At 38.4% G+C, this 9,817-nt stretch overlaps 1 non-coding gene across 1 annotated transcript; it reads right to left on the bottom strand.

Annotated features, from left to right (window-relative positions):
• Window positions 1-1,622: 1,622 nt before the first annotated feature.
• On the bottom strand, window positions 1,623-1,728 carry LOC113354735. The gene has a single exon (XR_003361982.1). It is a non-coding gene; the product is annotated as a small nucleolar RNA R71 (small nucleolar RNA).
• Window positions 1,729-9,817: the final 8,089 nt, after the last annotated feature.

Here is a 9,817-nt window from a genome sequence, read left to right as displayed (position 1 = left end):
ATTTGGACCGAAAAGAAATTGAGCCAAAGACTTTGGTGACTAAAAGAATTGGAGTCAAAGTTAAAAGCTAAAAGAAAAGGAAAAGAAAGACAGAATTTTATTTACTTTATTTTTTTATTTTTTTAGGTTTTTAGATTTTATTTTTATTTTATTTATTTTTAATTTTTTTAGATTTTTTTTAGATTTTCTTTTTAGAGTTTGTATTAGGATATCTTTTGTTTTCGTAAATTTTCTTTTATTTTGCACTTTATTTTTGAACTTTGGACAATGGGACATTATTTTTTTTTATTTTTTTAAACCCTACGGAATGGTAGTATTAAATATAAACTGTTTGCAGAGAAGGACGATAATTACGATATTGCCTCGGCCCTCGGGTTCGTACATGACATAGGAGTCGTGGCCCGAGTCGACTACAACGGTTCTTCGCCCGTGTGGTACGGGAGGTAAGTTTATCTGAACACCCGCGAATCCCTTGTCAGCGGGTTTATTGTCTTCCTTCGTATGCTTACATGTTGAGGACTGAAAACGGTTTAATTTCCTAGTAAAGGGAAAGGCCTGGCCATACAAGATAAGGGTTCGGATTTCATCACCGTTCTCTTCTTGCCCGCCTTAGGGACACACAACCTACGCGAACCCAAGCTTAAAATACTGACTAGAATGAGACTGATAGGGTAACGAGCTTAATAGGAAAGTCATTTGAGAAATATTGGTTGCTCTTTTAAGCATATTTCGAAGTTCGTGATGGTTAATGTAAGTTGAGCGTGCCTCCTTGTAACCCAAGTGAATGTTTTGCCAGTGAGGCCTGGGTGTTAAAGCTCCATTGAGCTTCCCTTGTCTCTATTCAACTTACTTTAACTCAAATTGATTCCAGAGGGGTTTACTTAAATTGTAACGAATTCCTTTCGAAGGATTATAAGCTGGTCTAGAAACAATCTAAGTGGAGCCATCATGCTTTTTGTTTGCTAGAAATCAGTAGGTTTGTTGTGGTAGAGTCGGCCTTGTTTGTGTTTTCATATAACTTCCCCTCCTTTTAGGACTGTTCTTTTTAATTTTGTTTTTCTAGTGTATGCCCGAGGTTATTAGAGAGCGGGCTTGGAAAAGAGACACTCTAGGTCGATTGATTAGTGAAAAACCTAGTAGTTCTTCTTGTGAAGGCGGGGAACTCGAAGACTCTTCTTTTGAGAGCCATGTCTTTGGAAATTTCAGCTTTGAAAACTTGACACTTAGTGAAGAAACTACTCCTGGTCCTTTGGTAGTGCCAGAAATGGCAACTTTGGAAGCTTTGTTAAACCCAATTAGGACCCCTCGTCCGTCATGTATCAAGTTAGGTGAAACTGAGGAAAATTATGAAGTGAAACCTGGGACCCTGCAGATGCTCCCAATATTTTTAGGGAAAGAAAATGAAAACCCCTATTTTCATGTTAGGGAATTTGAGGAAGTTCGTAGTACTCTGAAAATTAAAAACCTAGATTATGATGCTTTGAAACTTAGGTTATTCCCTTTTTCCTTGAGAGACAAAGCCAAATCTTGGCTATGTAGTTTGCCTTCTGAGTCAATTGAAACCTATGAACAACTTACATCTGCCTTTTTACAGAAGTTTTTCCCTAGGCACAAAACATCGTATATTAGGACAAAAATCTGTACTTTTGCTCAACAAGAGGGAGAATCTTTATATAGGTATTTGGAAAGGTTCAATGACTTAATAGCTCAATGTCCTCATCATGGTTTATAAAAGGTTAGGCTAGTTCAGACCCTCTACGAGGGTTTAGATTATTCGACAACAACTATGGTTGAGTCCTTATGCACAGGTGGGTTTGAGAATAAAACTGTTGATGAGGCGATGACATTTTTGAGTGAAATCGCCGATAAGACCCAATAATGGGAAAATAACAAGGAACCCCAGAAAACAATTCTTCTAAGTAGAGGAAATGTCAATAGGGTAAAAGGATCTTACGAGTCAGATGCTAAAATAGCAGCCATAGCCAAAAGGTTAGAAGCCTTAGAATTAAGTCATTCTAGTGGTAGTAGTGGTAGAATATAACCTTTTTGGGAAGGCCATATTGTTGAAGAGCAAGACAATGCTCTTTATAACAACACTAGATTTAATAACCGTCAGAAGTTTGACCCATATTCAGAAACCTATAACCCTGGCTGGAGAAACCATCCAAACCTTTCTTGGTCTAAGGGCCAGAATCAAGGTCAGTCTAGTAACGCTCAGGTTCCCCCAGGTTTTGGCTATACTAAAAATCCTTCAGCTCCGACACAGTTTCAGAACCCCTCAGATAAGAAGATCATGAGTTTAGAAGAGTCTCTCGCCTTGTTAACTCGTAACACTGTGCAGTTCCAGCAATCTGTTGCTCAAGGTTTAGAATAAAATAAGAGAATAGGTCAGGTAAACTCTCAGGATATTTCCGAGTTGAAAACCCAGGTCAGTCAGATAAATGAGTCTTTGATAGAAAAAGGTAAGTTTCCTAGTCAAACTCAACCCAATCCTAGAGGAGTTCATGAAGTAGGTGGAATACCATCAGAACATGTGAATGCTATTAAAACCCTTAGGAGTGGTAGAGTGATTGACAACAAGGTTTCCATACCTGGTAGTGAACATGCTATAGTTCACCCTTCTGAACCAGAAACTGAAGAGACTGATAGAGCCTTTAAAGAGACCGATGAGGTTCCTGATAAGCCCGACTTTGTTCCCAGAGCCCCATTCCTACAGCTTCTAGTTCCAACTAAGAGGGAGTCCAACTTTAGTTATATATTGGAGGTTTTTAAGCAGGTCACTATCAACCTTCCATAATTAGATGCAATGAAGCAGATTACCTCTCATGCCAAGTTTCTTAAGGATATGTGTACGCGAAAGCGAAAACTTAGTTACGTGAGTTCTATTATTCAGAATACCACTACTTCTAAGTATAAAGACCCAGGGTCCCCTAGCATTTCTTACACAATAGGTAATTACCGTGTTGAGAAGGCGATGCTTGACTTAGGAGCCAGTGTGAACCTACTCCCGTACCGTGTGTACCTTAATCTAGGACTTGGTGAGATGAAACCTACCCGGATGACACTTCAATTAGCTAATAGGTCCGTCAAAATTCCTCGTGGTGTGATCGAGGATGTTCTTATTGAGGTCGACAAGTTTATATATCCAGTGGATTTGTTATCCCAGATACCCAACCTGTCCCTGACCCAGAGAACCAAAAACCAGTGATTTTAGGTCGCCCGTTTTTAGCTACATCCAATGCGATCATTAATTGTCGAAATGGTATTATGAATTTTTCTTTTGGTAATATGATTATTGAGCTGAACATTTTTAATATTAGTAAGCTACCCTCTAAACTAGATGACTCGAGCATAGAAGAGGTGAACATGATAGGAACATTAGTCGAGGAGTCATTACCAAACACTTTGTTAGAAGATCCATTAGAGAAATGACTAGCTCACTTTGGGATTGATTTTGATGATGATAATGTGATTAATGAGGTGAATGCTTTGTTAGATTCAACCCTTTTTTTGGACACTAGTAATGGATGGAAACCTAAGTTCGGACCAATACAAGTTTCTAAGTCTACCCTAGTTCATTCGTTAGAATAGTCTCCTAAGTTGGACCTTAAACAACTACCAGATACCTTGAAGTTTGTGGTTTTAGGCCCATCTGAAACTTTACATGTGATTGTAGCACCCGACCTGGATAGTGATCAGGAAAATAGGCTATTAACCGTCCTTCAAAACAATAAAGAAGCTTTAGGGTGGACCATAGCTAACATTAAGGGTATAAGTCCCACTGTTTGTATGCATCAGATCTATTTAGAGAGTGACACCAAACCTTCTAGGGAGATGCAACGTAAACTGAACCCTAATATGAAAGAAGTAGTTCGAACCGAGGTTCTTAAGTTGTTAGATGCAGGCATTATCTACCCTATTTCAGACAGTAAGTGGGTTAGCCCCGTTCAGGTTGTTCCCAAGAAATCAGGTATTACTATAGTCCAAAATGATAATAATGAATTAATCCCAACCTGAGTGACCACAAGTTGGCGTGTTTGTATTAACTATAGAAAATTGAAAGGTCACTAGGAAGTAGGGCTGCACATGGGCGGGTATGGACGGGTATAAACTAAAACCAACCTTGCACCCACATACTGCGTTTTTTTTTCATAACCAACCCCGCACCCACAAACAACGGGAGGATTTTGTTACCCGCCCGCTGCGGATAGGGCGGGTTTGGGTTTAAACCCGCTTAAACCCGCAATAATCATTCACACACACACACATGTTTTATTTAAGTTCTTAATAACTTAAAAAAACTAACATAACTACATAAGTCTTAGTGTCTTACAATAAAAACAATAACTACATAAGTTTTACAATAAAAGTTACAAATTTAATTAGTGATTCAACTTTATTAATTAGATTGACAAACAAACTTTTTGTTCAGTTCGGTGAGGCAATTTATCAAACACATAACACACTTAAATTAGAATACTTACTGTGATGTGGGTCATCGAGAGTTTAGAGGAGATTTGAATTTGAAATGCAGAAGAAGAGATGGGAGGAGGATTTAAGAGAAAAGGGGTATTGAGGTGAGGGGCGTTTTGAATTATCATATTTAGTTTGAACATAATATTGCAGGAGGGAAGCAATCAACAAGAAAAAGGAAATAATAATAATTAATCTTGTAGTGGCCCTGGCTAGATGGTGTTAAAAGTCTTTGATTTTCATAAGCTTGTGGTTAGAAGGATTAGTTTTATCTAATGGTATATAATTTGCGGGTTTTTTTGTGAGGGTATGGGCGGGTATGGGAGGGTATTAGCTAAAACTAACCTCGCACCCACATACAACGGTTTTTTTTCCTTAACCAAACCCGCACCCACAACGGGCGGGTTTGGACAAAAAACCCACGGGTTTAGCAGGTACGGGCGGGTTTGGGTATCATGGGTGGGTCTTGTGCAGCCCTACTAGGTTGGATCACTTTCCCCTTCCCTTTATCGACCAAATGCTAGAGAGATTAGCTGGACATAGTCATTACTGCTTTTTAGATGGCTACTATGGTTATAATCAGATTGTTATTGCCTCAGAAGACCAAGAGAAAACCACTTTTACCTGTCCCTTTGGTACGTTTGCGTATAAACGCATGCCTTTCGGGCTATGTAATGCCCCTGCGACTTTTCAGTGTTGTATGATGAGCATATTTTCTAACATGGTAGAACGGTTCTTAGAGGTCTTTCTTTGTCATTAGTGTTGACTAGGTGTAAGCAAAATAATCTAGTGCTTAATTGAGAGAAATGTCATTTCACGGTTTGTTCATGAATTATTTTAGGGAATATCGTATCTTCTAAGGGTATAGAGATAGATAAAGCCAAAGTTGACCTTATTAAGACTTTAAAGGTCCAAAAAACCGTAAGAGGTATTAGGGCATGCAGGATTTTATCGTCGATTCATTAAGGATTTTAGCTTGATTTCTAGACCTCTTTGCAATTTGCTTGCAAAAGATGTTAAGTTTGTCTTTGATGATGCTTGTTTAGAGGTTTTTGAGAAGCTTAAGACTTTACTCACTACCGCTCCCATAGTCCAGGCACCCAACTGGAACCTACCCTTTGAGATCATGTGTGATTCTTCAGATTATGCTATTGGTGTTGTGCTAGGTCAACGAGAAAAAAAATTACTTCATGTGATTTACTATGCTAGCAAAACTATGAATGATGCCCAGTTGAACTATAGCACTACGTAGAAGGAACTGTTAGTAGACAAGTTCAAACCCTATCTCTTAGGTTCTAAGGTCATAATCTTCACCGATCATGCTGCTTTGAAGTGTCTTCTTTCCAAGAAGGACACTAAACCTAGATTTATTAGATGAATCCTATTGTTGCAGGAATTTTCCTTAGACATTAGAGACAAAAAAGGTGCAGAAAATGTAGTAGCATACCACTTGTCTAGGCTTGTTGTGGATACCCCTGATGATTCCCCTCATGTTAGGGATAATTTTCTTGATGAAAAACTGTTCTTTGTTACCCAATTACCTTGGTATGCGAATATAGTGAACTATCTTGTTACTGGTCGAATGCTCCAACATTGGGGTAAACAATATCATTATAGGTTTTTAGACGAGGTTAAGCACTTCTTTTGGGATGATTCTTATTTATTTAAGCATTGTCCAGACCAAATTATTAGGAGATGTATACCTGAGAGTGACCAGTCCAGTATTATTTCCTTTTTTCATGATCATGCTTGTGGGGGTCACTTTAGTGCTAAGAAGACTGCTGCTAAGATATTGCAATGTGGATTCTATTGGCCTTCGTTGTTTAAAGACTCCCATAGTTATTGTGTTACTTGTGAGCGTTGCCAGAAATTAGGAACCATTTTCCGTAGGAACATGATTCCCTTGAATCCTATTTTAGTTGTTGAGGTCTTTGATGTTTGGGGTATTGACTTTATGGGTCTGTTTCCTAATTCTTTTGGTAACCTATACATCCTTATCAATGTAGACTATGTCTCTAAGTGGAATAAGGCGGTTGCGTGTAAAACCAATGACCATAGGGTTGTGATTGAGTTCTTGAAAGATAATATACTTACACGTTTTGGTACACCGCGACTATAATTAGTGATGGAGGGTTGCACTTTCATAATGGACCTTTTAGGCTTTTGATGAATAAATATGGTATTACACATAAGGTAGCTACCCCGTATCATCCGCATACTAGTGATCAAGTAGAGGTTTCCAATAGGGAGATAAAATGTATATTATAGAAAACAGTTAATCCTAATCGGAAAGACTGGTCATCTAGGATTACTGATGCCTTATGGGCTTACCGTACTGCGTTTAACACCCCCACTGGAATGTCACCTTATCGACTTGTGTATGGAAAGGTATGTTACTTACCTGTTGATTTAGAACATAGAGCATATTGGGATGTTAAGAAGCTAAATTTTTCACTTGACAAGGCAGGAGCCCATAAGAAACTCCAGCTCAATGAGTTGGAAGAGATTCGTAGAGATGCTTACGATAGTGCTAAGGAGTATAAGAACAAAATGAAACTTGTGCATGATAGAAATATTTTAAGAAAGACATTTTCTCCAGGTCAAAAAGTTCTTCTGTATGATACTCGTTTGCATCTATTCCCCGGGAAGTTACGCTCTCGGTAGACCGGTCCTTTTGTGGTCCGTACTGTTTTTCCTCATGGAGCTGTTGAGATCGAGACACCGGGTGGTAGTAGTTCGTCGAAGGTTAACGGTCAGAGATTGAAACCTTTTTTAGAGTCATTTCCTACAGGTGATGTTGAGGAGGTCCCTATGGAGGACCCTGTTTACCCTTGATTGACCATCGAGGCGATTGTATGTTGTATAATAGTTGTTGATTTATCTATCTTTCCGATTTCTCTCTTTACCGATTCCTCGTGTTACTTTACTTCTTGTTATTGTTATTTCATTAGAAACATTGAGGACAATTTTAGATTTAAGTTTGGGGGTGGGGAAGAACTTTTAGTTAATTGCATTGTTGAAACTTATAGCATCACATAGTATTTGGTTAGCTAAGTTTACATATTGTTTCTCACCGAAAAGATGGAAATTAAAATTGCTAGGGATAACATTCTAGTGAGACATTAGAGATCTTTGACAACCATGAGAGAACATGTACCTTTTAGAGGGTAATCGTGATGGACCTAACCATCTATGATAGAAAGACAATTCGGTCAAAAGGAAATGCCAGAAAGACAAAGCAACCTCACAATGTAGTCTTAGTTACTGAATTACGAGTCACTCTCAGTAGAAACTTATCATCATCAACAAGCGGACCGACATCAAAATCTATGAAAGTTGAAGACGTTTAAGGTTTAGAAGCAACAATAGAAAATCAGAGTTCAAAATAAAAGTTTAAGACTTAGTTACAAAAATTTATAAGAGCAAAGAAAATTAAACGATATAAGTTGTTGAAGTTCATGATACCAAGACATTCCAAGTGCTAAAGTCCTTCTTTCATGGCCGTGTAAATTTTTGTCTTGTTATTACCATGTTTCCAAAAAAAATAAAAAAATAAAAAAAAAAGATGATTTTGTTAGCGTTTTGTTCAATAAGGCCATAGGGAAGTAGAAATCTATAAGGAAGTTTCAAGCAAGAAATCGAAGAGAAAAATTAATTGTCAAGGTTCTACGAGGTTCGAGAATTTATCATTAACAGTTGATGCCGAAGAAGACGTTGTTTCTACTGAGCACTATGAGAGAGTCGAAGAGAGATGCATAGTGGTTGCTTTGTTAGTCCACTTTCCATACAACACAAGATCTTTCTAACACTGGTTCAACTCATCACATGTAATTAGTCCAGCTGTGTAGCAGATGTCCCTCTCATCTTTATCTCTCTCCTAATCTTATCCAGTTGTAGAGCGGATGCATCTCATAATGTTTATCTATATGTGTAGCAGATATCTCTTTATCTAGCAGTATAGCGGATGTGTCTCCCATTTTCTTTATTCAGCTATAGAGCATGATACCTTTAATTTCTCTGGCATTCTAGTTACTTGGCGATAGGTTGAGAATATATATTTTCTCATAGCTCTTTGGATACTTGTAACCAATTAGAAGTCAAGGTTTTGTGGGTACACCTCTTCTAAACCCTCTCGAGACTATAACTCGGCCACTAGGGCCATCTAGGGTTCAAAGGCTTGTTGCACACGCTAAGTGCAATCGCGATGCCTGCGACGGTGAGTTAGGATTTTATTTTCTAGATTAAATTTGCTCGAGGACTAGAAAATAATAAGTTTGGGGGTATTTGATAGACACATTTTTGTGTCTAAGTTGTCTTCAATTTTATGTATTGTTAGTGCTCATTTTTGTACTTATTATGGTGTTTTATGTGTGTGTAGGTATTTTTGGGCAACAAACATTTTTAGAAAAATCCGCTCGAAAAAGTTGTTTAAAGCACCCGGAGGACACGTGTTATTCGGACTCTCACTTTCGGATAAGGGGCACCCCCAATTGATAAGGGACACCTACCTGATATTCACACCCTAACAGTTGGATAAGGGGCAACTTCATCCCCTTCGTTTGAATATGAATTTTGGCGGGAAAAGGAGTTCTTTGACTGGCAGAATTATGGTTCACCTTCTGGACGTGATTTCATGAGACTTAATAGCTGGAATTGCATGGGCACACTTGATTGAGCATAACATGCTTGGTTTGGGTCTCTGGATCGTTTGAATTTGGCTAGTTAACTCGTGTTGAAGAAGACAGGGGCATACGTGTATGAGAGGATATTCTCCATTAAACTCATGGAGATTTGGTTGGATTGTTCTCTTGATTTGAATATGTACCAGCATGTTATATCACAACAGAATTGGTAAGTGCTTTCAATTCGACTAAACGGGAAGATTTCACGTAATCTCGTCAAACAGGGAGCACATCATGGATGGAGATATTCACAGGATTGGCATGAGTTGGACTGAGTTTGCGCATGCTAGGATGACTCTAACAACCATTTGTAAGGTGACAAAGATAAATAAGAAGAGTTTGGAGTGAGATGGCCTGCTACAGACGCGTGCAGGAGAAGAAAAAGGAAAGAAAATGTTCCCGTAGCTGGCAGCATTAATGAGGATGATTCCGGAGTTATTATAATGATTTTGGTAGTCCTGAGTATATAAAGGTGATACGGGTCTCAGAGAAAGGTTATGAAGTGATTTGGGAGAGTTCAGAACATTATAGAAAAATCAGAGTTGCAGAGAACTGCCATTGTTGCTGCTGTGAAGAACACGAAGAACATAAAACGCACAAAGAACAACCGTAATTTCTACAGTGACAATGACAGTTATTATTTATCGTTATCTGTAACAGTT

The sequence above is a fragment of the Papaver somniferum genome, chromosome 2, assembly GCF_003573695.1.
Source record: "Papaver somniferum cultivar HN1 chromosome 2, ASM357369v1, whole genome shotgun sequence".
NCBI classification, from domain to species: domain Eukaryota; kingdom Viridiplantae; phylum Streptophyta; class Magnoliopsida; order Ranunculales; family Papaveraceae; genus Papaver; species Papaver somniferum.
This window is presented reverse-complemented; position numbering and strand designations above follow the sequence as displayed.